The sequence below is a fragment of the Scylla paramamosain genome, chromosome 18 (assembly GCF_035594125.1).
Source record: "Scylla paramamosain isolate STU-SP2022 chromosome 18, ASM3559412v1, whole genome shotgun sequence".
NCBI lineage: Eukaryota > Metazoa > Arthropoda > Malacostraca > Decapoda > Portunidae > Scylla > Scylla paramamosain.
Window position 1 is genome coordinate 19,119,650 of NC_087168.1, and position 27,500 is coordinate 19,147,149.

Below are 27,500 nucleotides of genomic sequence, written 5' to 3' on the forward strand. Positions count from 1 at the left end.
CATACATACACAGGCATACAGCTTTGTACTTAAAGCCTTGGATGGTCGGCATGCAAGCTTGTAGTGAACTGAGTGTTACAAGGTTTAACACTACCCGTCCATACATTTTTCAAGACTTGTACGGTTGATCTGCAAGCTTCGAAAATTGAGGTTCGGAAGGTCAGACGACGCCCGAACACACAAAGACTCACAACTTTCTTCTTGAAACCTTTGACGGTCAGTCTGCACACGTACGGCAGGCTTGGAAGGTTCGTCCCGGCACACAACACAAAAGGGATGTAACGTATGGTTCTGCAAGTGCCTCAACACACATACACACATACATACATACACACGAACCACACACCACCAAGCTCATATAATTTCTTTAAACTTTCATTGTAAAACACTTCCACTTGTCACTGCAACCACCCTCCCACTCTAACCACCAAGAGCCTTTTAATATTAACATGTATACTTTTAACCTCAGCTGCAACCTTAATAACACGTCTATTATCATATTAACACACACACACCAAGAATCAGTGAATCCGGTGCCCAGTGCAGTTTTTTTTTCTCTCTCTTTTTTTTTTTTCTCCCTCTCGATTACCACGCCCCACTCTTCTAGTATCTCGTGTAAAAGCTGCGTCCTGCGGGCATCCCAGGAACCGGGTTAGGGAGATCAGTGACAAGAGTGGCGTCACTTTGCCAGGACGTGAATAGAACCGCTGGATTGTTGCTGTGTAGGAGGAACTCTGCAGTGTTGCGTGGGGACCGGAGTAGGAGGGTTATAGTGAATAGAGAACCGATAGGGGATTAAGGAAAGGGTTATGAAGCGAATACTTTTTAGTGTGAGGAGAACCGCTGGGATTTTATGGTGTGAGTAAAGCCGCTTTAAGTCTCTGGTGTGATTAGAACCGTTCGGAAGTTAAGGTATCCCTAGAACCGCGGAGTACTGAAAAGAGAACAGCTGAAATATTACAGTTTCACTAAGAGAAGGTTACTGTGCGTATAAAACCACTAACTTTTGCTATGAGAATCGTTGAAAGGTTCGAGTGTAAGCAGAACCTCTGAAACGTTACGGTGTGGAGAGAACCCCCCCAAAAAAGTAAGGTATTAGTAGAACCACAAGATTCCCGTGATGCTAGGATAACCGGCCAACGAATATAGCCAGAACAGAACCTTTGGATATGCGGAGAACCAGCGAGGATGGAGAGAGCCACCGTAAGATTGATGTGGAGTGAACCGCAAGATACCATAGCATGAAGCGAACCACCGACCGAGGAATCATGCTGCGGAGAGAAGCAAGAGAATCAGCCGGGGAGGATGTATTGCGAAAAGAACTGTTGGATGTCGTCTCTTCACCCTCTCCACCCCAGCTTTTCCGTCCATCAACTCCCGACCTCCCTCACACACGCCCAGTCTCATCTCCGCCAGTTAGACAGCCAGAAGCACCAGTAGATCTCAGCACTCGTTGTTGTTAAGATGCGCGGTTGTTATTCACAGGTTCATAAGCCGGAGAGGAAAAGTGCCTGGGGGAAAAGGGTAAGGCAACAGTGGGTTGGCTGCAATGGTGGCCAGGCTGGAAATGGTGAAGGTAGTGTAAAGGACAGTGAGAAAGAGTATTGAGCGATTCAAATTTCCAAGTACTACCTTCACAAGCTGTTCGCAGAATGTTGTGTGTGTGTGTGTGTGTGTATGTATGTGTGTGTCAGAGAGAGAGAGAGAGAGAGAGAGAGAGAGAGAGAGAGAGAGAGAGAGAGAGAGAGAGACCATGATTTTTAAAGGGAAATTGAATGTTTATATACGTGTCTTGTTAATGTTGCAGAATGATATGATGCATATGTCAGTCTCAGACACACACACACACACACACACACACACACACACACACACACACACACACACACACACACACACACACACACACACACACACGTGCAACAGGTCACCACCATCGCTGTGTGTGTGTGTGTGTGTGTGTGTGTGTGTGTGTGTGTGTGTGTGTGTGTGTGTGTGTGACTCGCCCGGCGTCTGTCTGTGGCTGTGTCGTGATGGCAGGGGATTATGGCACCATTGTGTGTGTGTGTGTGTGTGTGTGTGTGTGTGTGTGTGTGTGTGTGTGTGTGTGTGTTCCATTTTCAAAGACGATTACACATGTGTACGCTGCGTCACGGTTTATTTTTATTCTTGCTTTTTATATATGATTTTTTTTTCCGCTTCTTACATTCTCTCTCTCTCTCTCTCTCTCTCTCTCTCTCTCTCTCTCTCTCTCTCTCTCTCTCTCTCTCTCTCTCTCTCTCTCTCTCTCTCTCTCGTGTGTGTGCAATACCTACAACTCAGAGGAAGCACACACACACACACACACACACACACACACACACACACACACACACACACACACACACACACACACACACACACACACACACACACACACATCTCATCCATATCCATAATGTCTCGAGTGTTGCTGGGGTTGTGTGCAAGGCAAACAGCAGCAATATCATACTTAATGCCTCTTCGTGGAACCTTTCGTAACTCGTGTTCAAGTGGCGGGAAGATGCGAGGAGGGGAGAGGAAAGTTTCAATAATATTTTTCCTTCGTATCACTTATCGAATAGCGTTAGGAGTTTGCACCGACTCGTGGGGGAGGAAAGTGAATTCAGTGGCAAAGCAGTGGCGTTGTAATATGGCGTATATCACGTAGTATCCTATCAGTGCTCTTCTTTCAGTTGTTTGAGTAGCGGTGTATCAAGTGACTGGTCTAAACTGGCGATAGATAAGTGGTGAGTCTGGCACGTTAGCACAGAGGCAGCCACGTCAATGGGAGGCCAGAGTGGCGGTCGTGACGTAATGTGCGCTGCTTTATCCCCCCCTTAGCTATGCACGTGACGCTTGCTGCAGGGAACGTCACTTTACAATCCCGATGGCCGCGTCACTGGCTCGGGATGCTGACGAGAACACAATCTACTCGCGTATTTTTTTTACATCACGCTTCCAGGACGAACTGAATTATGTATGGATCGTTGACTGACGCATTCAAACTCTTACGTACGCTACCAGGAAATGTTTGGCCTCTCGAAGACGCGACATTACCTCCATGCGAATGATCCTCCCATCTGTTTGTTTATGGTAAATGTAGACTCGTGATACGCGTCAATGATTCCCTTCCGGCATGTAGGAGGAGTACAGGGCATGTCGAGAAACCTGTGTAGAAACCCTGAGCATCGCGCAAGAAGAGCCAGGGTCAGCTACTCCATCAGCTCATGACGTCATCATCTCTAAGCCTAGGCAAGGTCGTCCACAAGAGGAAGCATGAGTTAAGTGGTTGATACTGTGGTCGCCGGTACAATAGAGACTCAGGCCTACACTCCCAGACCTCCTTGGCCAAGGCCGCCTCCTCGCCGTGGCGTCACGTAGGTAAATAAATGGTGGCTGACTCGCTGAGTGGTGGTGCTCGGCGCGCTGATAACAGTGTTCCTCTTGGCTGGTAGTATTCCATTGAGATTATAATTATAACTATTGGTAACAGAGGAGGATCTCAGAATATGTGTATGTATTTCACTTGCATGATGTAGGTAGTGTTTGTATTACGAGATGAACAGTGTGTTTCCATTTACTAATACGCAGCCTGACGAATGGCCTCGGAAACGCGTCGGTAGTAAGTAGACATAATGAGTGTTTGGATCAATGTACATCTATTTCCCGCATCAGGGCTGTATGTGCCGGAGATTGTAACAAACCTCATTATTGCAGGGCATCATTGAAGCAGATGAAGGGTGCAGGATAATTGATACACAGTAGGCTTTATGTAATCGCGGATCTGCCGTCAGGGACAATGGTACTACTGCTGTATTGCTGTTGTTGGTGTTGGTAGTGGTGGGATTGTTGATTTTTACGTTTTACCGCGTTTCATTGTCTTACTTTCATACTCTTATTACGTTTCAGTCGAAGGCTTTTATCATTGGAGCTCGTATTGTTTCATATTTCTTGTTAATTCTTCCCTGTGAAGTATTGGGGACAAGGCCCTCGCGGCACAGCCTTGGAGGTTAGCGGTGCGTCTCGCCTCGTGCCCCGGAGCGTGGAGAGGCCGCACTGCCGGGTGACTCACGCGCTAGACAGCTTGAAAATAACCGCTGACGTCCTGCACTTACCTAGCAGAAGGGTCAGAATATCAAACAGATACTCTCCCTTCTCACAATCTACAGGGTATAATGATCCCTACGAGTGTGTGAATAAGTTCCACAATTTTCTACCACACTAGGCTCTTCGGGCAATGGGTTGTTAAATATTATGAGCTTTAGGTACAGATTTATCAGGCAAACCTTCACTTCGCGCAGTCTGTGAGGTGCATTGACCCCCACTAGTCTGTGAATAAGTGCTGAGATTTTCCACACGACGAGGTTCTTCTCGGAATAGGTTGTTTAAATAAAATGAGCCTTACGTCTTACAAGCAAAGTTTTTCTCTTCCACTTACAATGATCAGCAAGGCGGAACCACCCTTACGAGTTTTTGAATATGTAGTACCTCAGCGTTTTCCTTGCGGGACATGAGTTTCTTACTTTTTTGTATCATAATCTATTACTAATACCACGCCATGGTGTGAGTGGCTCCCTCCAGACAGGGCTGAACGAGATGTAGTGGTGGGTTGTGGTTTCAAATAAGCGCTGCACTTGACAATAGTGACTTGTATCTTATAATACCAGGTTCATATATCACGCGTACACTTCTGGGGCGCGGGGTACAGGTTCCAGGCAGGCTAGAGCGCTGTGAAGTAACTTTTACTAGTAGATAGAAGCCTCACATCATGAAGAACAGGGATAGCAGGTCCAGTTCCAGCTCCCTGAATGCAACAGCTGCTACTGACCTTACCTGATGAGTTACCTGAGTTAATGAGTGAGCTTTTGAAGTTTCATTATCATATACTATTTGGAAATATTGCGTTCATCTGTGTGTGCATTGTTAAAGTGAAGTCGAGGGTGTCATGTTAAGTGCTCTCCTATGTCTCTTCTCTCTCTCTCTCTCTCTCTCTCTCTCTCTCTCTCTCTCTCTCTCTCTCTCTCTCTCTTCTCTCTCCTCTCTCTCTCTCTCTCTCTCTGTTGCGCGCGCCTCATCTCACTTGCCCTGTTCTCGGTATCCTGATTGCTTGCCACTTCTGCCTACGTGCTTGCTTTGCCTCTCATTGCTGGCGCCGCGCATTGTACGCATTTTGCTGAGTCTTTTTTATGTCTTCCTTTTTTCTTCTCTTACTTCTTTTTCTTCCGTCTCTCTTCCTCTTTCCTTCTGTTTTTTCTCTTAAATTTCTTTCTTTCGTTTTTTTTTTTTTTTTTTTTTCGTTCTATGTTTTTCTCTCGTCTTCCTTTTCTCCACCGTTCTCATCTATTCTCTCTTGTTTCCTCATCCTCTCTCCCCCAGCTGCCCCCACTTCTTTTTTTTTTATTTTATTTACTTTTTTTACTGCCTTGCTGCTGAGCTTCGCTTGTATCAATTCTACAAACTTTCCTGGGGTCTTCTTCTCTCCTGTTCTTAGTATCAGTGTTAATACTTCACATCCGCTTGTTTTCTTGGTCTTTTTTTCCCCTCTGTCTTATTGTCTTATCTCAGCGTCATTCTCAGCATTTATTGTAGGTATTTTTTCTTGTATTCTCTTCCTCGTACAGTCTATCTTTCTATACCAGTGCAGTGTTTTCATATTATGACTCTGCGTTGAGAAATAATGGGAGATAAAGAGATACCCATAACATTTGAGTTTTTTTTTTTTTTCATATTTTTTGCGCTATCCAAACACTGAAAGCATTTATCCTGCGTATATATTTTTCCTAGTGTATTTTCCCCCACTCTACCGTTCTTTCTTTCTTTCTTTCTCTACTAGTGTGTGCATTTCCATAGTATGACATATACGTGGCTTTGAGTCGTACAGTGGATTGGCAGAGTTTTATATCACTTTATTTTTGCCATTCTCGCGCTATCTAAACCCTGAGAATACATTTATATAGTTATTTATTTATTTTGTTTATTTATTTATTTATTTTTTTTTCAGTGTGTTCTCTCCCTCTAACCAGTCCTTCTCTCCATGCCAGTCCTATATCTCCACAGCATGACCCCTCCGTACTTAAAATTGACGGGTTTCCTTTGTTTTCTCTCATTCCCCTCTCCTCCCCCCACGCCACCCGAACATTGAAAGGGTAAAAAGCTGGTGGCTTATGAAAAGAACAAAGGTTAATCGAACATTTCATTAGTTCTCTCTTTTTTATTTTTTTTTTCCTTTCATCTTCATTTTTTTTTTGTTCGTTTTCGTTAAGGTTGGAATATAATACATACATGAATACTGATCAGATAATTAGCATGCATGGCTGACTGGAAGTGTGAATATGTATTAGAAAGGATAGAAGTGAATACTAATAACACTAAAAGAAACTCTCTCTCTCTCTCTCTCTCTCCTCTCTCTCTCTCTCTCTCTCTCCTCTCTCTCTCCTCTCTCTCTCTCTCTCTCTCTCTCTCTCTCTCTCTCTCAGCCCTCTCCCCCAAGAATTGAGGGGAGAAACACGATCATTAATACATCTGAATATTGATGCACATGATGCGGCATTTGGGGGGAAGGGAGGTAACCTACATAGCAGTCAATTACACACACACACACACACACACACACACACACACACACACACACACACACACACACACACACACACACACACACACACACTGCCAGTAGTCAGTCGCCGGAACCACTTCATAGGCTACAGCTGCTCTACCCCTTCCCTCTCCTCCTCCCTTTCTCCACCATCTACACGCACACCATCTAAACTTCTCTCTAAATACTGCCTTAATTAAAGTGCGGAGAAGTATCGTGTGTGGGCTGCTCATTAAATTCGTGGCCTGGGGTGTTTGTAGTACTGGTGTTGTGTATTGAGAGAGAGAGAGAGAGAGAGAGAGAGAGAGAGAGAGAGAGAGGAGAGAGAGAGAGAGAGAGAGAGAGAGAGAGAGAGAGAGAGAGAGAGAGTATTTCGATTCGTGTTTCTTCAATTATTTTCATATTTAGTTTAGTGTAGTTAAGAAGTCTGCATTTTCTTCCAGCAATCGATGAATCATATTGTAAGATCGTGAGAGAGAGAGAGAGAGAGAGGAGAGAGAGAGAGAGAGAGAGGAGAGAGAGAGAGGAGAGAGAGAGAGAGAGAGAGAGAGAGGAGAGATGACGAATACATAATACAATACTCGTACAGTGCATTTCTTCATACTCCCATCGTGTGTGTGTGTGTGTGTGTGTGTGTGTGTGTGTGTGTGTGTGTGTGTGTGTGTAAGGACCATTGATCACCACAACCTCAGTGACCTACATCCCCCAGCAACGCCCTCGCCCTCTCTCACGCTCGCCTGCAGCCCCGCCGTGGCCAAATTTCCTGCCCTTCACCCACGCCAGATGCCAATACGCACCTGTTAACTTGATACTCACCTGTACTCAAGCTGCAATTTACCTCCTCTCGTGGGTATAATTTCTGGAGAGCAGCAGCAGGTGATAAAAAACAGTAATAGCGGGACTAGTAGTAGTAGTAGTAGTAGTAGTAGTAGTAGTAGTAGTAGTTGTTGTAGTTGTAGTCATCTTTACTTGAGGTTTAATCTGCCTTACCTCGTGTGTATGTTTCTTGTTTCAGCAACACATAACGAAATAGTAGTAGTAGTAGTAGTAGTAGTTGTTGTTGTTGTTGTTGTTGTTGTTGTTGTTGTAGTTGTAGTAGTAGTAGTAGTAGTAGTAGTTGTTGTTGTTGTTGTTGTTGTTGTTGTAATATTAGGTCATTCTTTTCTGACTATACCCTTTAGGAACTGGCACCTTTTTTTTTTATGGGTTTTTTGTTACCCTAGGTCAGCTCTCCTCATACATACGATAAAAATAGTAGTAGTAGTAGTAGTAGTAGTAGTAGCAAACATGGCCACATATATCATTACACATCTTAACCACCGAAAATATCTGTGATGAACAAGATTACCGTTCCCACTGCTAACGTACATCTGTTTCTTGTTCCTGCAATACCCAATGAAAAATGCAGCAGGTATACTTCTTAACCCTTCTTAACGCAGCGTAGTCGTTCTATTGACGCGTTTGTATGTACATTACGTTCAGCAGAATGGACTCTAATTGATCAGTGTGTGTGTGTGTGTGTGTGTGTGTTTATTATAGCATTAGGGAGATTGGAAACGAATTATCTATGTCATATCAGGTCTGGGGGAAGATTACTGGAATTTTATCTCTGGAATTATACTTAGTGTCGATGCAGGGAAAAAAAAGGAAGCTGGAGAATACGTCTTATTTACACACACACACACACACACACACACACACACACACACACACACACACACACACACACACACACACACACACACACACACACACACACACACACACACACACATACACACACACACACAGTTGCAATAATGTGCTCTGGTACCTGTCGTTGAGTTCTTGTAGCTGTAATAGTGTGCTGGCTAAATCATACCTATATATTTCAAGAAAGTAGCGAAAAAAAAGATATAGAGAAAGGTAGAAATTGCACTCGTATCATTGTTCGAAAAAAAAAAGAAAATAAGATAAATAAATAGTTCTTGGAGTAAAAAAAAAAAAAAAAAGGATGCATATAAAACTGTAAATGAACACATGAACATTGACACACCACAAAATACTGCGATATCATACCTTACACTTAAAGTCTCACGGTGCACTACATTTACTGGACTGGTCTGTGCTTATATGTAACTCAATCATCCTACTTGGTCAAGGGAAGAAACAAACAAATGAACACCGACACACCACGAGATAACCTGACATCGCACCTTTCACTTTAAGTCTCACGGTGGATTTTATTTACCCGCTTGGTCTTTGATTATAAGCTCAATCGTGCTGCATCGTCAAAGGAAGAAGAAGAAGAAGAAGCAGCAGCAGCAGTCCTTTACTTTCCTAACTCCTGTACCAGCGACAAACAAACTCATAGATAAGAATTAGTATAATGAAATAGTATAGGTATTTGTAGCTTCTCAACTATTTTTGAAGTGTTTTCTGGTAGTTGTTTTGAAGTCACTTTATCTGAGAGCTGCCTGGGCGAAAAAGTCTTAATCCCTTTGGTCGATTTAAGAGGTAATAAACTCATAAATCGGAATATACGTAGTGAAACAGCATAAGAATGTAATTCCCTCCAATATTTTAGAAGCATTTTCAAGATGTTTTGAAGACACTTGCAAAGCTTGTTGTAGCGAAACTTTTCAAACTCCTCTGACAGATAATCAATAAACTCATAGATCGGAGTGTGTGTGCAATGAAACTGTATAGGTATATGAATTTTAACTGCTATTTTGCAAACATTTTCAAGGAGATGTTTTTGAAGGCACTTTTGGGACTTCTGGATGCTGTCTGGGGAAACTTTTCTAACATTTTTTTTTATTTATTTTTTTTTAATTAAATGATCAGTACACTCATAGATCGGAATATGTATAATGAAACAGTATAATTATGTATGTGATTTCTCCAACTATTTTACAAGCATTTTATTTCCAAGTAGATGCTTTAAAAGACACTCGTAGGACTTCTGGGAGATGTCTGGCGAAACTTTTCCAACGTCTTTAATTAAATGATAAATAAACTCATAAATTGGGATATGTGTAATGAAATAGTATAGGTGTATGATCTCTCCAATTATATTATAAGCATTTTCAATTATGCGAGTATGATTTAAAGACAGTTGCAAGACTTGTTCTAGAGAAATCTTTCTAACTCCTCTGACTACGTACTTAAACGATAAGTAAACACATAAATATGCATAATAAATAACTTTAGGTATGTGATTAGGTCAGGTCAGCTTTTCAATTATTTTGGAAGCATTTTCAACTTGATATTGTGAAGACACTTGTAAGACTTGTTCTGAGAGCTCGGCGACATTGATGTGTTTGCTTGCACTGCTTCCAGGAAAGAAAAACATTTCGACTTAAAGAGCTTATAACCGCCTCGCCAGATTGAGTCCAGTAATTATCAAGTATAATCTCGGTAGCGTAATTGCTTGAGAGATAAAAATTAATGTCAAAATATATTGTTAGGTAACTGACGCCTTGTTAATTACTTTGCACCCATCAATTATGAAGATTCTCGAATGAAAATTATGTGAGGCTTGCAATGTCCAGCCTGCCAGCAGCGGGTCGTGACTTGTGTGGCGAGGCAGTGCGTCGTCATGTGGCGGTCCTTGGCAACTTTCTAACCGAGGTGACTTCAGGAATCGTGGGTCCGCGGAATGCTGCACTCTCAGTTTTTTTTTTTTTTTTCTTCTTTTCTTCTTTTTCTTTTTCCTTTTTATGATTTCCAGTTAGGTCATGTGTATTTTGTTTGATTTATTTTATTGTTTATTTTTGTTTTATATATTCATATTTATTTGTTCTTTTTTATTTATTTATTTTCTTTTCCAGCTTTTATAGTCTCGAGTGCTCTGTTTTATTTCATCCATCTATATATTTCTTTACCGTTTTCGCTCACTATGCATTTTATTTATATGTATATTTTTTTTTTTTCATTATTCATCCATATTTGCTTTACTGTTTCTTCTGAGACAAGGTGCATGCAATACTGTCGTAACTTATCTATGTATTTATCGGTTTTGTGACTCCATTTCCTTCCAAAGTATTTTAATTTAATTGTGTATGCACGTTATTTTTTCGTTTCTACTTTTTGCATTCACTCACAAGCAGAAAGTCTCATATTATTACAACTTTAAAGGTTGGTCAAGACGATTTTATATATTTTTTTTTTTCACTTTCATATTGATTACTCTTTAATTTCACAGTGCCTGTACCTCATAATTTTTGTACCATTATTCATTCACCAGACGTGAGTGTCATGTATTTAGTGCAAGTTTTTGAGCGTCAGTAATTATTAAAGGAGGTATTTAAATCTATTAGTATCCCGTTTAATAGTAAGAAACTGTGGACATTTATGAAAGGTTATTATTGGTATAGGAGCGTGTACTGTATTTACTGAGGCTGCTGGAGAGGATGAAGGCTTCTATCCTGCTTATATCATCACTCACATCAGGGTACATGAAATCTGGTTGATGTGTTATTTTAATCGCAAATCCATTATGTGATTGTTGCAGGATCGCCAGAGTACTTAGAAAAAGTGATCAGCCGACAGGAGTAATTATCTCCGTTCGCGTGTGTTTTAACTTGTCAGGGATTAGGTGGAAAATAAATAGACAGTTAAATACATCGAGAGAAATTGCAAATGATTTAATGGAATAATAATACTCAATTAATAATACAGGTACACGTGAAATGGTCTATATAGCTATTTTGAGAACATAAGAAAACAAGGAAAACTGCAAGAAGCCATCAGGTGTACACGTGGCCGTCCCTATATAGAACTTACTTAAATATTACAAAATTTTTACAACACTAAATCTTTACTACACATATGAATCACGGAAAGTCAACAGGTCTGCCGTTATCTTGCCCTTCTTTTGTGTTTCTTTGTGTCTAGAATCCTATATGCAGACAAAACTCCAGTGACTTGTCTTTTTAAGTGTGTATCAGCGCAGTAAACAGCGCAAGTAAGGTGTCCCAGTACAAAGCAGCAGGAAAGTTGTGTTAGGTTGGGTGTCAATGGCCGCTACTCGAACCCAAGCCAGTTTCGTACCAGCAAGTTCTCAAACAAAAGTCACTGCCCGCGAGCTTCTTCATACGTGTTACTCAGCGCATATCCCACACGCATCAGCTCCTCGTCTTACAGCATATTAAGGACAGTAAATTTGACGTTTCAGCGCATTGTCTCTAATGGGAGTCGTTAAGGTTAAATTTTAAGGTTACTTTCACTTCAGTAAAAGCAATGTATGGAGTTCTTATAAACGTCTACAGGAAAGAAATGTAAAAAAAAAAAAAAATTAGATTTCGCAATTTCTAGCCAGTACAATGTTTGGAGGTGACTGTGGGACAAGAAAAGATCTCATAGTGGTTGGAGATTTAGGAAAGGTGTGTCAAATATCAGTGAAAGGGTTAAGGGTGCTTTCACGATTCTAATCCTCACCTTCATTACATTCAGGGCAATAAATTATGATGTTCCAGCGCATTATCTGTAGTGAGAGTTCTTAAGGTTCTCAGGGAGGCTTTCATGATCTTAGTCCCCACCTCCAGGACAGTAAATTTTGATGTTCCAGCTCATTACCTCTACTTTTGACAGGTTCTAGTGGAAGTTCTTAAGGTTTTCAAGGATGCTTTCATGATTTTCGCCCTTATTCTTCATTACATTCCAGTACATACATCTGCAACGTTCCAGTGCTTTATCTCTACTTGTGGGAGGCTAGTCGGAGTTCTTAAGGGTGCTTTCATGATTCTAGCGTTTCTTTGGGAGGGGTTCAGCGTCAGCCATTGGAAATAAATAGCCAGGAGAATTCGAGTAATCTTGTATATGATCTTTGAAAACTGTTCTTATGAGAATCGGTGTTTGAAAATAAATGCGCCAGTTTCAATCCTTTTATTCATTTTATTTTATTTTTTTGTTTTGTTTTTATTCTCGCTACGCTGTACAACTTCAATATTCAGTTGACTCCAAAGACTCATCCATTTCAACATTATTCTCTTTGACATTCCCTTCCACCATGTTTCACCTTCATGCAATACATCGCCTACTTCCTTCACACCTTTAGCTCTTATCACATTGAACCTTCTTTCTGCTCTTCACCCCCCTCCCCCACCATACGCACACACATGAAATTCACTCGGTATCTCCAGTCTCTTGTGCAACTTTCTCTTTGTGTTCTTTGGCTAACGGAAACACATTTGGATCTCTTTAACTTCTTTTTAGTACGCTCTTTTTTTCCCTATTAATTTTTGTGCTCTTAACCAGTCTTAGGCATAAAACAGGTATATATATATAAAAAAAACCTAATATTCCCAAATAATTTCATTAAATAAAAACTAGTTCTCGTGTACCTCTTTTTCCTTCATTAGTTTTTATTTCCCTTTTTTTTATTAATTTTGTCATTATAGTAGTTGGTGTGTATTGCAACATTAGCACGGTATTCTTGTTTTTGTGTTCCTGAATTTGGATAATTTATCAATCAGCATATCTCAAGGCGATGGCATTCATTAAGCAGCGATATTAATCTTAATTTGAAGCACGGCGACGTTTAATGAGATCTTTTTTTATTCGCATTTTTAGCAGTACAGTCGGTGGTTCTTGTATCCGTTCATTTGTCGTTTAGTCATTTACATTTGATTCATGTGATCTTGAAGCTGTTACAAATAAATCACTAAAAAGATGTGGTGTTTCTCTCTCTCTCTCTCTCTCTCTCTCTCTCTCTCTCTCTCTCTCTCTCTCTCTCTCTCTCTCTCTCTCTCTCTCTCTCTCTCTCTCTCTCTCTCTCTCTCTCTCTCTCTCTCGGCAACACTAAAGGACACAATCAGGGAGAGTGAGGGAGTGAAGGCCTCTCTGTCTCCAATTGAAAGCTAAATTTACGTCACTAGTCTCTCAGCTAAGTAGACGTTACTTTATTTATTTATTTATTTTTATTGTTCTTAACCTCTCTCTCTCTCTCTCTCTCTCTCTCTCTCTCTCTCTCTCTCTCTCTCTCTCTCTCTCTCTCTCTCTCTCTCTCTCTCTCTCTCTCTCTCTCTCTAATGGGGACGATGAGTATTTAAGTATTACCTGTAAACTTGTAAACTGCACAGGTGTTTATTTTGTTCATCAATGTGTGTGTTTTTTTTTTTTTTCTTCTTCTTTCGACTAGTTTCGTTTGTACAGGTGGCCAGAGCAGTGGTGTCATATTCCACAAATAGTTTCAAGTTAAGAGAAGAAAGAAAGGTAGATAGATAGAAAACAAATAAAAAAAGTACAAGCCTCTGATAACTACTTTCACTTTTTGCAGTCTCATTTCTTAGTGGCCAATGAGGCGGTCGTAATGTAAAGCAGCTCATTAGTTCGTATATTAGTATCTACTCTGCGTCTCTCTCTCTCTCTCTCTCTCTCTCTCTCTCTCTCTCTCTCTCTCTCTCTCAACCTTCAAAATGCCCTCATAAACTCTACATTTCTCCAGTAACAGTCAAGTGCCTTCATACAGCGAATACACTTTCTCCTCTTCTTTTGATTTCCCTGATACAGCACACAACATTACTCTTGCTACACCTTTGTCACTTCGGAGAATCATCACATTCCTCCAGTAACAATGATGTGCCCCTCTCTCCTCCAACGAACACGCATGCACCCACATCCTCTCAAAACTCCGGCGTCCTTGAAGTAACACGGACTTTTCTTACATTACAGCCTTTACCGTCCATTACTGTGACAAGTTTTCTCATCTCACCTTCCCATATTGCTATCTAACCTTTGATGTCTAACGCTTCTCTGTACCTTGAATCTCAACGGTATCTATGTGTCAGTCTTTCACATCGCTGTCTGCTTTCCCCGTGTAGTGTCAGACGGTTCCTGATGTCTGGCCCTTTTCTCAGCTTTTACTTATCTGAGGCTGCAAAAAAAGTGCATGGGAGATGTGCGGACTGTTTCAAAATACTCACTGGATCCCGTTAAGTTTGACCAGCTAGTTCTTTTCAGCATGGGACTGCATTCTCAGATGTTTTGGCTTTTTATTACTACTTTCAGCAGGTTTTTCAAGGGATTTTCGTGATTCTGTTGATAAGGACTCCATGTTGTTTTTAACTGAAAAAAAAAAGAAACATGAGAACTCAACGAATTAGGTCTGTAGCATTAGTTCTTATGAGAGTCCGAAGCGTTTCAAAATACGTGCCCTGAAACTGATATGCGGTGTAAAAAAAAAAAATAATAATAATAATAAATCGTTAGATAAATCTGAGAAAACACGTTTTTTTTTTTTTTATTTATTTTTTTTTAGATTTCTCAAAGCAGTTTATTTTTAACGTGTGACTGTCTGAACTGGTAGACGAAAAACTTTTGAATGTTGGGATTTACTAATACGTTTTGCTTGGAGGCCTTGAAGTAGAAGGGCAGCTGAAGGAGATGAGTGAAGAAAGCTGGGGAAAGCCTTAGTTGTACAATGCAGCCTTAGAGGAGGAGGAGGATAATTTGGAGGAGGAGGAACACGGAAAAGTCCAGCCCAAGTGAGGTCACTGAAGTTATGCTGTCGAGAAACGTTTCGGCCTCGCCACATTCGTTGGATTTCACAGAGAATAACAAACAGCAATGGATCCTCACACCCTTTGAAAGGTGTTTTGTTGCACTGCTGTACTCGAGTTACTAATGGAACTTAACTACTGGTAGAATATGATTTTAATTTGTGGTACTTATGCGTCCTGCTGTGGAAAAGTACTTGCCGTATAAATAATAGTAATAACAAGTACTTTTCACAGTTGAGAGTCAATAGAGTAGCGTATCACAGTCTTGTAAGGACCAATGCTGACATTCCCTGCTTTTTTTTCTCTTTTCTTTTCTTTTTTTCTTTTATTTTTTTCATTGCGTTCCTTAAATTTGTGCAAGACCGGATTTCTGAAAAGGGTAATAAGGCTTTTAACTTTTGTCCTTTTTTCATCTTAAACTAAAGTTGAGAAATCATAAATGAAGTCGTAAGGACTAACACTGAGATCCCATACTGTTTGTCCTTCCATTCCGTTCCTTTGTGCTTAACCGGATATCTGTAAGAGGGCAATAAGGATTTAACCACCATCCTTTTTCATCCTTGAGTTCTTTTCTTGCTTTCTCCGGCCGCATCCTGGTACCGTGGACCGCTGCTCACTCCGGCAACGACTCGTGTACTCCGTCACGCTCCACCTGACTCACTGGCCACATTCTGGGAACTGTGACTGGCGGGGTGGAGGTGCCTGTAACTCTGTATCCACCGGAGAGGAAAGGCGTGCGCTGATCTTGGCCTGGGATGAACGAAATGCTGCGATGTCAGACTGCCGGTAGAACACTCCTTAATCACATTCCTTAACCTTTTCGCTGCTCTTTGGCACATCTTACTGTAATCTTTTCTTGATCCGCAGCCACCAGCAAACATTGTATTGGCTGAAAATTATAAAATATATTCTTGTTTATATGCCTTTTCTTTCTTGTAGAAGCTTATAAAGACACCACACATTGCTTTTAGCGCTGTACATAGTTGCCTACCACAGTGGAAAGGTTAATTCTTACATTGCTTTGGGTTCTCACCACCAAAGTTAATGGTCTGAGACAAGTTTAAAAGTTTGGAAAGACACCACTGAAAGCTTTAGGAGTGAGGGAATAGTTTTAACCCTTCCAGTGTCTACAGTGTCATTCTTGGTCTCTAAAATTGTAATAATATGAATTTACGTGTCTCTTTATCATTAGTAGGTAAAATAGTCGAGGAAAATTCATCTTCAAAGGTTTCGACTACTTTTAGGAGAATGTAGTGGAAGTTTCGGTTTTCAAAGGTGCTTTCATCATTCCAGTAATAGTTTAACTAATATTCCGCATAAGCCATTGAAGAAAACAGCCATTAGAACCCAACTAATCATCTCTACGGCCTTTGAAAATAATCTTATGGGAGAACAAAGCATTTCAAAGTACAGATCCTTGTTTCGTCAAGATTTAACACTAACAGGCTTGCACTTGTTGGCTTCTGGCGGCGTGCTAAGCGGGAGGGTTCTGTCCAGGGTTCGATGCCCCACCTGCACGCCTCAGGAATTTCCCGCGAATAGCTCTGCAGCGGTGAATGGTGGTCGGCGTGGGGGAGGGAGTGCCCGCTGACCGCCTCGCTCCATGCAGCTCTTGTCTGGGAGAAGTGCAGGAGGAGGGCGGGGTTGTCCAGCGTGCTTTCTTTAGTAAGTGATGGAGTATTTACGTAACTGAATCTTTACCGAAGGGAGATGTGAAGCAGAGTGTATATTGTTGCTGCTGCAGACTCTCTCTCTCTCTCTCTCTCTCTCTCTCTCTCTCTCTCTCTCTCTCTCTCTCTCTCTCTCTCTCTCTCTCTCTCTCTCTCTCTCTCTCTCTCTCTCTGTGGTCGAGGCTGCGCAGCGGAGTCGGGTGTGTCAGTATACCGACGGTTGAATTGTGGTTCTGGGAAACACTGTCATTCTTATCAAGGAAAAAGTCTGAACAAAAAAGAGAGAAATGAATAACAACATCGGTTCCCAGAAAGGGGTGTGCAGTAAAAATGTTCGCTGCTGTGATTGGTCAGCCTAGTACATGTATATATAATGATTTGAAATGATGAAATAGTTTGTAAACATGACGATGAAAGTGTTGGCAAAACGACTGAAACTAAAGCCACGTGCAGATATACAGCGAGAAGCATTTATAATGGTTTGAAAATATATAATAAAAACAATGAAAGACCTACGAAATACTGAAGCAATAATGAAACTGAAATTATAGAAGCTGACATATGAATTATTGCAGATTTGCAGGAACAACGATATCACAAAGTCCAGTGCATATCATGTCACTTCACCCAAACCAATATATTCATTAAGCTTTACGTAAAAATCCCGAAGACCAAGAAGAGAAGCGGATACGGTAGATGGACAAAGTTGCCTGTTACTCCTTTCTCATCAGCAGTATTTTACGGAACATGACATCATGCCTTTGGACAACTGTACAAAGTGGAAAGCAGGAACGGGCAACACCCTCCCTTAACCACCCGCCCGTCGCGTCGCCTGCAGCCAAGAGCTCGAGACTAGAAGAGGAGCGGCTGGGCCAAATTTGAACCCTAGTGTGTGCTGCTAACTCCCTCTCTTAGCGGGATGCTGGATTAGGGAGTCACCGCCTCGCCCTGCTTTCCCAGTGTTACGGTTACGCTCTGGTGGCGGAATGGTTCACGGACACCACCACCATTACCACCACCGCCACCACGTCACCTCACGCCACTTGAACCAGGGAAGTCCGCCACTCAGAGCGGGATTCACGGTAAGCCCTCGCGTTCTGGTGCACAGTGACGCGAGGTTTTGCCGCTACCGAGAGAAAACGGGGTACGAGGGAGCCGGACGCGGAGGAGGGACTGAGAAATGCACGTACCGGCTGAGAAACACAAAGGGTGACGGCTGCGGTCTGACAGAACACCCGGCATGAGTGGGAAGACGAAACACAGCAAAGCAGGATAACATATGATGAGATGCAGTTTATGGGAAATGAACAAACCCCGAAGCAGCACAAAGCAACACAGATAAGGTTAACACAGCACAGCAGCGCAACACTAATGCAAATACAACACAGAGATGCAGGTTATGGCAGTACATAGCAGTCCGAAGCAACACAAAACATACAATTAGGGATACTGCGACACACTAACACAACACTGATGCAACACAACAACAGATGAGGCGAAACATCATGCAGAACAGGACATCAAGAGAAATGTAACACAAAGCAACACAAGAGAGATGAAACAACACAACACTAATACAACACAAAACTAACAAAGGAGTCGAAAAGATAAGGCATCACACCAGCACAACACCACACACCAGCACAGCCAGCACAAGGGAGGGATGCATCGCCACAGCACACAGCAGTACACCGCATCACGGGACAAAGGAGCGTAACACCAGGGATGCAGCACAAGTAGGAGGCCAGACAAAGCAACACAGGCAACACAACAGCGAGGGGCCGCGATGTAGCTCGCCCGCAGAGTTCCCTGTTAATGATTCCTAGAAGCGCGAATTGAAAGTTCCTAGAGTGGTTCTTGTAACCTCCTCTTCCTCCTCCTCCTCCTCCTCGTCCTCCTCCTCCTCCTCCTCTCCTCCTCCCCAGTCTTTCTCTTTTTATGTTTTTTTTTTCCTCTCTTTGTTTTGGGTCACTTTTTTCCTTCAACGACGACTTAAGAGAGAGAGAGAGAGAGAGAGAGAGAGAGAGAGAGAGAGAGAGAGAGAGAGAGAGAGAGAGAGAGAGAGAGAGAGAGAGAGACGCACACATATGAACACTACACACACAAATGCAGACGAACAAAACGGAACATAACCACATACTAAACACAAAAAGAAGAGAAAGAGAGAGAGAGAGAGAGAGAGAGAGAGAGAGAGAGAGAGAGAGAGAGAGAGAGAGAGAAAACTTACACACACCTAACATATTCTTAATTCCTTTCTCTGAGGCGGAGTTATATATACACACACACACACACACACACACACACACACACACCTTCCTAAAACACCCGTGCCCTTTATACTTGGCCGGATGGATTTGCGTGTATTCATCTGTTTGCATAGGTCAGCGATCCCCACAATAACCAGTGTTCCAAGAATACAAGCAGATCCATAACCTCTGTGCACGGAGCCTGATTGACAAAACATCACCCCTTCCTCCCCAGTCTCTCCCCGCTACCGCTTCTTCACTTAGGCCTCACATATACATACACCTCTCTCCCTTGTGTTGTGGGAGAGGGAGGAACTGCAGCACTTGTCTCTCCTAGCGGGTGTGGGAAGGATTGTTGGTGGTGGTGGTAGTGGTGGTGGTGGGCGGGTGGTGAGTGGCAACACTGCATTACCAAGAACTGAATTACACTAGGTTCCTGGAAGGTTACGTGACTCTCTCTCTCTCTCTCTCTCTCTCTCTCTCTCTCTCTCTCTCTCTCTCTCTCTCTCTCTCTCTCTCTCTCTCTCTCTCTTGTTTCATAAATCAAGGCTTTCTTTTGAACCTGCAGGCTACAGTCTTGGTAGATTCGTGGAAGATGCGAGCTTTGACTGGATTATAGTCACCCTTCCTCCTCCTCCTTCTCCTCCTCCTTGTGTGGTTGTCATGGTGATTCGCCACTTGTTTATGTTGATTTGATGGCGTCATGGTGAAGTAACTGTGACGTCACCATTATTGTCATGCCAGAGAGAGAGAGAGAGAGAGAGAGAGAGAGAGAGAGAGAGAGAGAGAGAGAGAGAGAGAACTTAGAGCAATCGCATTTATCGGCTCGTCTGACTAGTAGAGAGAGAGAGAGAGAGAGAGAGAGAGAGAGAGAGAGAGAGAGAGAGAGAGAGAGAGAGAGAGAGAGAGAGAGAGAGGATGGACTGGGGGGGGGGGCAATAGCTTTCGTCTGCGTGTCTGCGTGTCTGCCAGTACGTAAGGAAGCCCCACCCATGCCCCTAAGGGATAAGACAGTTGTTGTTGGGTGCTGTTTTTCTGTGCTCCTAACTTCGTACTCAGGGCGATCGCTTTCAGTCATTTTACAAAGGCAGAGGAACATAGCAAACTGAAACTAATACGCTCCGATGCTCCGATCTCTCATTAAAACAACTTGCAAAGACAACAGGGGTGATTAGTAAAGTTCCTGTGTTGGTTTCCCCAGTCTCTTTCATTAACACTACTTCCAAACACGACAGAGATTATTAGATACGTTCTTATAGTGCTCCTCCTTCGCTAATGATGTAGGGAACTTATTACACTATCAATATACCTGTACAAACTCGAAAACCTCTTTATTTTTCGCTCAAACGCGTAAGTTGACGGGGGAAGGCGGTGTGGCGTTTGGGAATACGACGGTGGGCTGAGACAAAAGACGAGAATATACGTAGGAATTAAAAGGAGGGCGAGCGTGGGTGTGTCGCTGCAAGGAGATGGTATTCACGGCTGCTTCTTTTTGGTGGCTCTTTGAATAACTAAAACAAGGCTGCCGCGGAGATGTAAGTACTAGGAAAAGAAGAGAAGAGGATACCAGGGGAATAATGTTTTTTTTTCCGTCAGAGGGGCGAAAGTGTAGATGAGAGAGAGAGAGAGAGAGAGAGGATGTGTGTGTGTGTGTGTGTGAGTGTGTGTGTGTGTGTATCTAAGCAACTGCTATAGAGAGAGAAGGAGGAGAGAGGGATATGGCAACAACTGAGTTCCTGGAAGAAGGAGGGAGAGAACCTTCGCTTCCCCACTCCCTGATTCTATCCTTTGGTGGCTCGAGAGAGAGAGAGAGAGAGAGAGAGAGAGAGAGAGAGAGAGAGAGAGAGAGAGAGAGAGAGTATTGATATTGTATGTGAATTGAAAGCTTTTTTTCTTTCGTTATATTTACGTCTATGCATCTTTCCTCCTCTCTCTCTCTCTCTCTCTCTCTCTCTCTCTCTCTCTCTCTCTCTCTCTCTCTCTCTCTCTCTCTCTCTCTCTCTCTCTCTCTCTCTCTCTCTCTCTCTCTTTCTCTTCCTTTCACTCCAAGGCTTCTGCTATTGTTCTATGCATCCAACCCTTTTTCCCTCTTTTTTTTCAAATATACTTTTAATCGCGTTTTGCAGTCGGTAAGTTCCATGTTCAGTCTTTTCCATAATTCTCTTTCATCTCTCGTGTTTCAGTTAGTCAGTCAGCAAGTGGGGAAGTCAGTCAGTCAGTCAGTCAGTCAGTCAGTCAGTCAGCTAGTCAGTGAGGTAGGTAGTTAGATGATTAGTTAGTTAAGTAGTTAGTTTGTTAGTTAGCTAGCTAGTTAGTGAATAAACCAGTCTTTTTTGGGTAGCGAGTTCATTAGCTCGTTATTTAATTAAGCATTTTGTTTGTTTACTTAAGATCACAATCATGCAGACCTTGAAGAATTACTGTCACCAAGCGGAATCACACGTGGGCGCAAGTGTCTGGCGGGGTCACCTGCTGTCTTCATCATCCGTCACACTACGTAACATACTCGTTAGGCGTCCCTGGCTGTATCCTTCTCAAGCCAACTTTTTATTCGTGTCCAATTTTTTTTTGCTCATTATCTCAGCGTGTAAAGAGAAAGAACTTACCTTCCGTACGTGTGTGTGTGTGTGTGTGTGTGTGTGTGTGTGTGTGTTGAAATAAGTGGAAAAATCTTTGTAAGGTCAGTAACAAGCGTATTATTGTTAGGGTGCTCATCTCCTTTGGTTTGACCTTTGAACCATACAGCGGGCTATTCACCCACTCGTCCTGCAACACTGAGAGCTCCTGCAGCGCCTCTAGTCCCCTTAGGTCACGCATCTGCCAGCCTTGCAGAGTTAAGGGGACAGTTGGCAGACGAGACATAATGACAATTTGGAGAACGAACATCTTGTATTCTCATGGATTCGTGTCTTGAAACGTTTTGTTCTCATACATATATAAAAAAAAAACTAACTCCAAAGGCCACAGAGATGAATAAGTGTCTTTTTTTCCGTTGATGATGCAAAATTCTTGTTAAACTATCACAGGAACTAGATCTGATGGCGGTTTAGAGAGTTAACATCTTATATTCTCATGGACTCCTGTCTTGAAAAGTTTTGTTCCCTTATAAAAAACTGTTTTAAAAGGCCACATAGATGAGTAAGTGTCTTTTACTTTTTTATTTTTTTTCGCTGGTGATAGAAAATTCTTGTTAAACTATCACTGGAATTATTTAGACATCCTTGAAAACCACAGTAACATTCATTAAAGCATGTTCACTTAAAGTTACTGGGATAAGACGTGGAATTTTGATGATACAGTCCTTGGGTCACTTGTGGATTAATCTGCCGCGCTGAATTCCACTGTTTTTGTAGCGTCTCTCTCTCTCTCTCTCTCTCTCTCTCTCTCTCTCTCTCTCTCTCTCTCTCTCTCTCTCAACACACACACACAGTTTTTTCCTTTGTCACCTGATCTGTTTTGTCTTTTCTCGCAGTCGTAAGGGCTGCCTGATAACTCTTTACATAGTTTGACAATTTAGATTATCAACAGATTGCACTCCTTACAAAACGACAACCGACAAATACTCAGCAGATTCGATCTCTTACAAAACATGACAACTTACTCTCTCTCTCTCTCTCTCTGATTCTCAACACACTTGACTTTTTTTTTTTTTTTTTTTTTACAAAGCATGGCCTAGTTTCTTAGTGAAGTTTATTCCTCTCAAAACATAACTTATAAATACATTCCCAAGAGCTTGCATTCCTTACAAGAGCATGGCAGCTTAAGATTCCCATCAGATTCTACTCTTTACAAAACATAACGTGGTAGATTCTCAGCAAATTCCACCTACACCTTACAAAACTTGACAGACTACCAGCAGCTTCCACTCCACATGACTTAGAACACTCCCAGCAGACTCGAAGAACTTAAGACTGAGAGAAGACTGAAAAATCGCTAAAACCAGAGCGGCAAACCAATCGAATTCCAACCACGACTATAGCGAGGCCGAGTCACGGTTAACCACGAGCAGCTGAATGGACATCCTCCTACAGACTGGCGGATTAGAGCTTGCGGTCACTAACGGTGCTACAGATTATCACCTACTCCCCGCGGACGGCAAAGACCCGACAGGCGAGTCATGGGGGCTTAATACACTGGGAATGTGGACCAAGTGGGGCGGACGAAGCGGTCATTTTGTTCATCACACTCAACTATCAGTCCGAGCCGCCCCTTCCTGCTCTTGCTCCCTTGTTCCGCCGGCCTCACACCCCTCGGCGAATCACTGAACAAGCTTTATCTCTCTCTATCATTCCCTTGCACGGCTATAAGGGCATCTGCCATCTCATTGGTTTGCAGTGTTGGTGTGTTATCTCTGTTCACGTTTGTCTGCTCGGGTGAGGTGCAATTGGCTGTCGTGGCTTCATGTGATCTTGTTCTTGTCTTCGTCTCCCTCATTTGGATCTCCGTATTGCTCTAAATTAGTAAATTGACAAGAAGTGTTATGTATTTGTGAGATTCCTGTAATTCAGATTGTTGACAGCTCGAACGTAAAATTAAACAAGACATTTTTTTCTTCATGATGGTTCTGTACTCATTAAAAATATTGTCAGTTTTAATGATATATAATAGAATAAATGAGTGTATTGATTATTTAACGACTTGGAGGCTCTGAAAGGTGTATTACAGATGATTTCAGTGTGTCAGAAGGACTAATTAGTGAATCAGATGTCGGAGAAGGTGTTAGAATATACCCACTTACAGAAACCAATTGCGGTACACACACACACACACACACACACACACACAGAAAAAAAAAGAAAAAAAGATCTCGTTCATCGTAATCTAACAAGTCACTGATAATAATTCCCCGAGACACCGCATTATAGCGAGCAAAATAACACTCTTAACCATCCCATCACGAGCACCAATGAGGCGTGAAGCAGATGTTAACGTAAGCAAGCCACAAAAAAATACGACCCAAGAATAAGAGGAAAATAACTGTGGTACTCCACGTTCCGACTTCAAGGATTCATGAACCAAGCACTTGTTCGGTGGGTTTCTGAATGATAATCTCCTTGCGTGGACTTGGCATTGCTGACTCAGTTACCTTGGCTGCTTGCTGGCTGTGTGGCTGGCTGAGGGGGAGGGGTGAGGGGAGGTAAGGCAACATGGTGTGAGCTGTGAACTGCCTTGACGGGCCCCGCAGCGAGGGAGGATATGTTCCGAGAAGCTATACCGTACTTGTATAGGCCGGTAAGTGCAGGTTCTTCAGGGTAGCTGGGTGCGTGCTCTTTCTGAGGTCGTCTGGGGCTGTGTTCGGGTTTGAAATGTGTCTGTTTCCGTGGCTGATGTTTTGAAAAGTGATAGTTGTAATAGTAGAAGTAGCAGTAGTTGTTGTTGTTGGTTTTGTTTGGAGTTGTATGAAGTTTTGAATTACGTCATGTCCTGTACAAAATGTTAGGATTAGTAGTAGTAGTAGTAGTAGTAGTAGTAGTAGTAGTAGTGTGTTTTGAGATTGATCATTAATGTCATCAACGCAGATCTGTTTTCCGTAGAGAGAGAGAGAGAGAGAGAGAGAGAGAGAGAGAGAGAGAGAGAGAGAGAGAGAGAGAGAGAGAGAGAGAGAGAGAATGTCATCAACGCAGATCTGTTTTCCGTAGAGAGAGAGAGAGAGAGAGAGAGAGAGAAAAGTGGAGGATGGGAGGAGGGGGGTGGGTGTATGGAAGGAAGTAGAGAATGGGGAGGAAAATTCATCCGTCTTAAAGGTGAGCGACTTTCTGGAGCAGAGATGGTAGAATGGGTGAAAGAGAGAGAGAGAGAGAGAGAGAGAGAGAGAGAGAGAGAGAGAGAGAGAGAGAGAGAGAGAGAGATCAAAGGATGGAAGAGCTTAGTGGTAGCAAGAAATAAGAGAACAAGAAATTGGATGTTGCAGAAATATTGAAGCAATAGACGAACGAGCGAAAGAGAACATTTTGAAAACTGAAGAATGAAACGTAAGATTTAAAAAAAAAGAAAAAAGAAAAAGAAGAGAGAGAAAGAAAAAAAAACGCGTGTTGCTATTTCAGGTTCGTGTTATTGATCAGATAAATCTTGTTCTATTGTGGACGTAAGCACATTATTTTACTTTATTTGATTCTTCCATTTAGACTTTTCTCTCCCTGTCTTTATTCTTCCTTTTCGAGGAATTAATATCATCTGTGCTCCGCCGTGCACTTCACCTCGCGTCGCGAAATAAGTTGGTGACCGAAGCCCGCAAATCTTACGATCAAAGTGGTGTTTGGCTAACAACCCCAGCGGCCTTTTCTAGCCTTGCACCAGAGAGAGAGAGAGAGAGAGAGAGAGAGAGCGTCTGGTGTAGGTACGGGACGCCCTTGGCTCCTCCAGACTAGACTGTTGCTGCGCTGTAAATTTACCTGGCAGCATCCCGTCTTTCAGGGCTGCACGCTGCACTTTGTGTCTGCCTGCATGCATCCATTACTGGGCGCTCCGTAGGCGAGGGAGGCTCGGTTCCATCAAATCGCTGGGGCCTGCCTGACATAACGCGCCAGCACCAGGCGGGCGAGGCACTGCTCCACACAAACTCGTCTGACTAGTGAGTAAATAAACTGGGAACAAACACAAGCTGGCCCACTATCGCGAAAATTCTGAGAACACTGCACGACTGGATCTTGGGTGTCGTATCACGGCCAAACGACTTCTGTCCGGTGAAATCAGACAAAACAATAACTGTCAAGATTTTTTTAAAACGGAGAATATGTCTAATGAAAAAATCCAAGAGGATAAAGTCATGGAGGGTTTGTCAAAAGGACTGAATCCCAAGTTCTCAAGAATCTCAGAAGCTTCATTGAGAATTTCCTGGAAATCCAAAAGATCTTGATCCCCTTTCAGAGAAAACGGGTTTGACGAGGGCCGGGAAGGAGGGGGAACTAATGTAAGCTAAGCTGCCTGTAGCCCCCAGTCTCCCCTTTCCTCTTGTACACACACACTCTCTCTCTCTCTCTCTCTCTCTCTCTCTCTCTCTCTCTCTCTCTCTCTCTCTCTCTCTCTCTCTCTCTCTCTCTCTCTCTCTCTCTCTCTCTCTCCATGCTTTTTTCCTCCCCTCTCGTCACTGTAATAAGAGGTGATGGAGAAAAGAAGGTCTTTTAAGAATAGTTTATAATGTCAGTGCCTGTCGGGAGGAGGCAGGTGGCGGTGGGCGCGGCCGAGGATGCTGGTCAGCCCCGCCGCCGCTGCCGCCACACAAAGGCACGCGCCCCTTCCTTCCGCCGCCACAGGGGGAAGAGGGAGAGCGGGGGAGAGGGAGGGAGCAATACCGGGAACCATATCACACAAGCAGCAGCCTCACAGTCGGCACGTCTCTCTCTCTCTCTCTCTCTCTCTCTCTCTCTCTCTCTCTCTCTCTCTCTCTCTCTCTCTCTCTCTCTCTCTCTCTCTCTCTCTCTCTCTCTCAACCAGGTAAAAACAAGTCATACTCGCGCGCACACCACCACAAACAAACACACGGACACACACCTAGTTAGCTTGCCGTCACGGGGGAAGTGTTGATAAAGCCACCTAACTGTACTACATGTTAGGTTCTGGAACCTCCCTGAACCCCGGAGCAGGAGTGGAGCGAAGTGGAGCGGAGTGGAGCGAAGTGGAGCAGAGCGGAGCGGAGCAGAGAGGGACTGGAAGCGCGAGTGCCAGGCCGGAACAGCAGGCCGGCACTCGTGTCAATAAGACCACTTGATAGGATGACGGGCGGAAGATCTTCGTCAGAAAACAAGGCTAGAGGGGGTCGATTAAAAGATGACACTTGACTACGCACCTGACGACACACCTGATGACACACACACACACACACACACACACACACACACACACACACACACACACACACACACACACACACACACACACACACACACACACACAAACACACCTGACGACACCTGATGACACTTTACGAGTACAAAGAAAGAATACCTGGTGAGGGGACGTGAGTGAGCTACAGACGTATAGAGAGAGGGGAGGGGGGATAGACTACACTAGACTCGTACATACACTCTAAAGAGGAGGACGGTGAAAGGGGAAAAGGGAGGGAGAGGGAGAGGGAGAGGGTAACCATGGTGACGTCTGCCAGTTCGGGCCCAGGCTGGTTCCAGGAATGGGAACCCCAGCAAGTTTCCTGGAACGCAGCCCGATGTCACGCGCCCACATTTACTCGCGTTCCCCCTTCCCCCTCGCTCCACCGCCGCGGTCTGGGGGCGAGGCGAGGCGAGGCGGGTGAGTGTAGAGTGTATGGCTGAAGGGTTCAATGTGTCGCTGGCTGAGTGGGAGGTTATGATTCCGTTTTGAGGATTTTTACACTCGCATGCTTTGTTATATGTGTTCCTTGAATTAGCGGTGCTGAGGTTAAATGGCAATGGAAGCCCCCCACCCCCACCTTTCTCTCTCTCTCTCTCTCTCTCTCTCTCTCTCTCTCTCTCTCTCTCTCTCTCTCTCTCTCTCTCTCTCTCTCTCTCTC

The 27,500-nt window shown here is 43.2% G+C and overlaps 1 protein-coding gene across 2 annotated transcripts in view; it reads left to right on the forward strand.

Annotated features, from left to right (window-relative positions):
• LOC135109242 (suppressor of cytokine signaling 2-like) overlaps positions 1 to 27,500 on the forward strand; it is a 47,618-nt gene that overhangs the window by 5,935 nt on the left and 14,183 nt on the right. The window contains exon 1 of one of the 2 annotated variants that reach the window (XM_064020489.1): positions 24,089 to 24,247. The exons of the other annotated variant lie outside the window; for it this stretch is intronic. The gene's annotated coding sequence lies outside the window, so the exon portion shown is untranslated. Of the gene's footprint in view, positions 1 to 24,088; positions 24,248 to 27,500 lie in introns of those variants that run through there. 2 annotated transcript variants of the gene reach the window in all.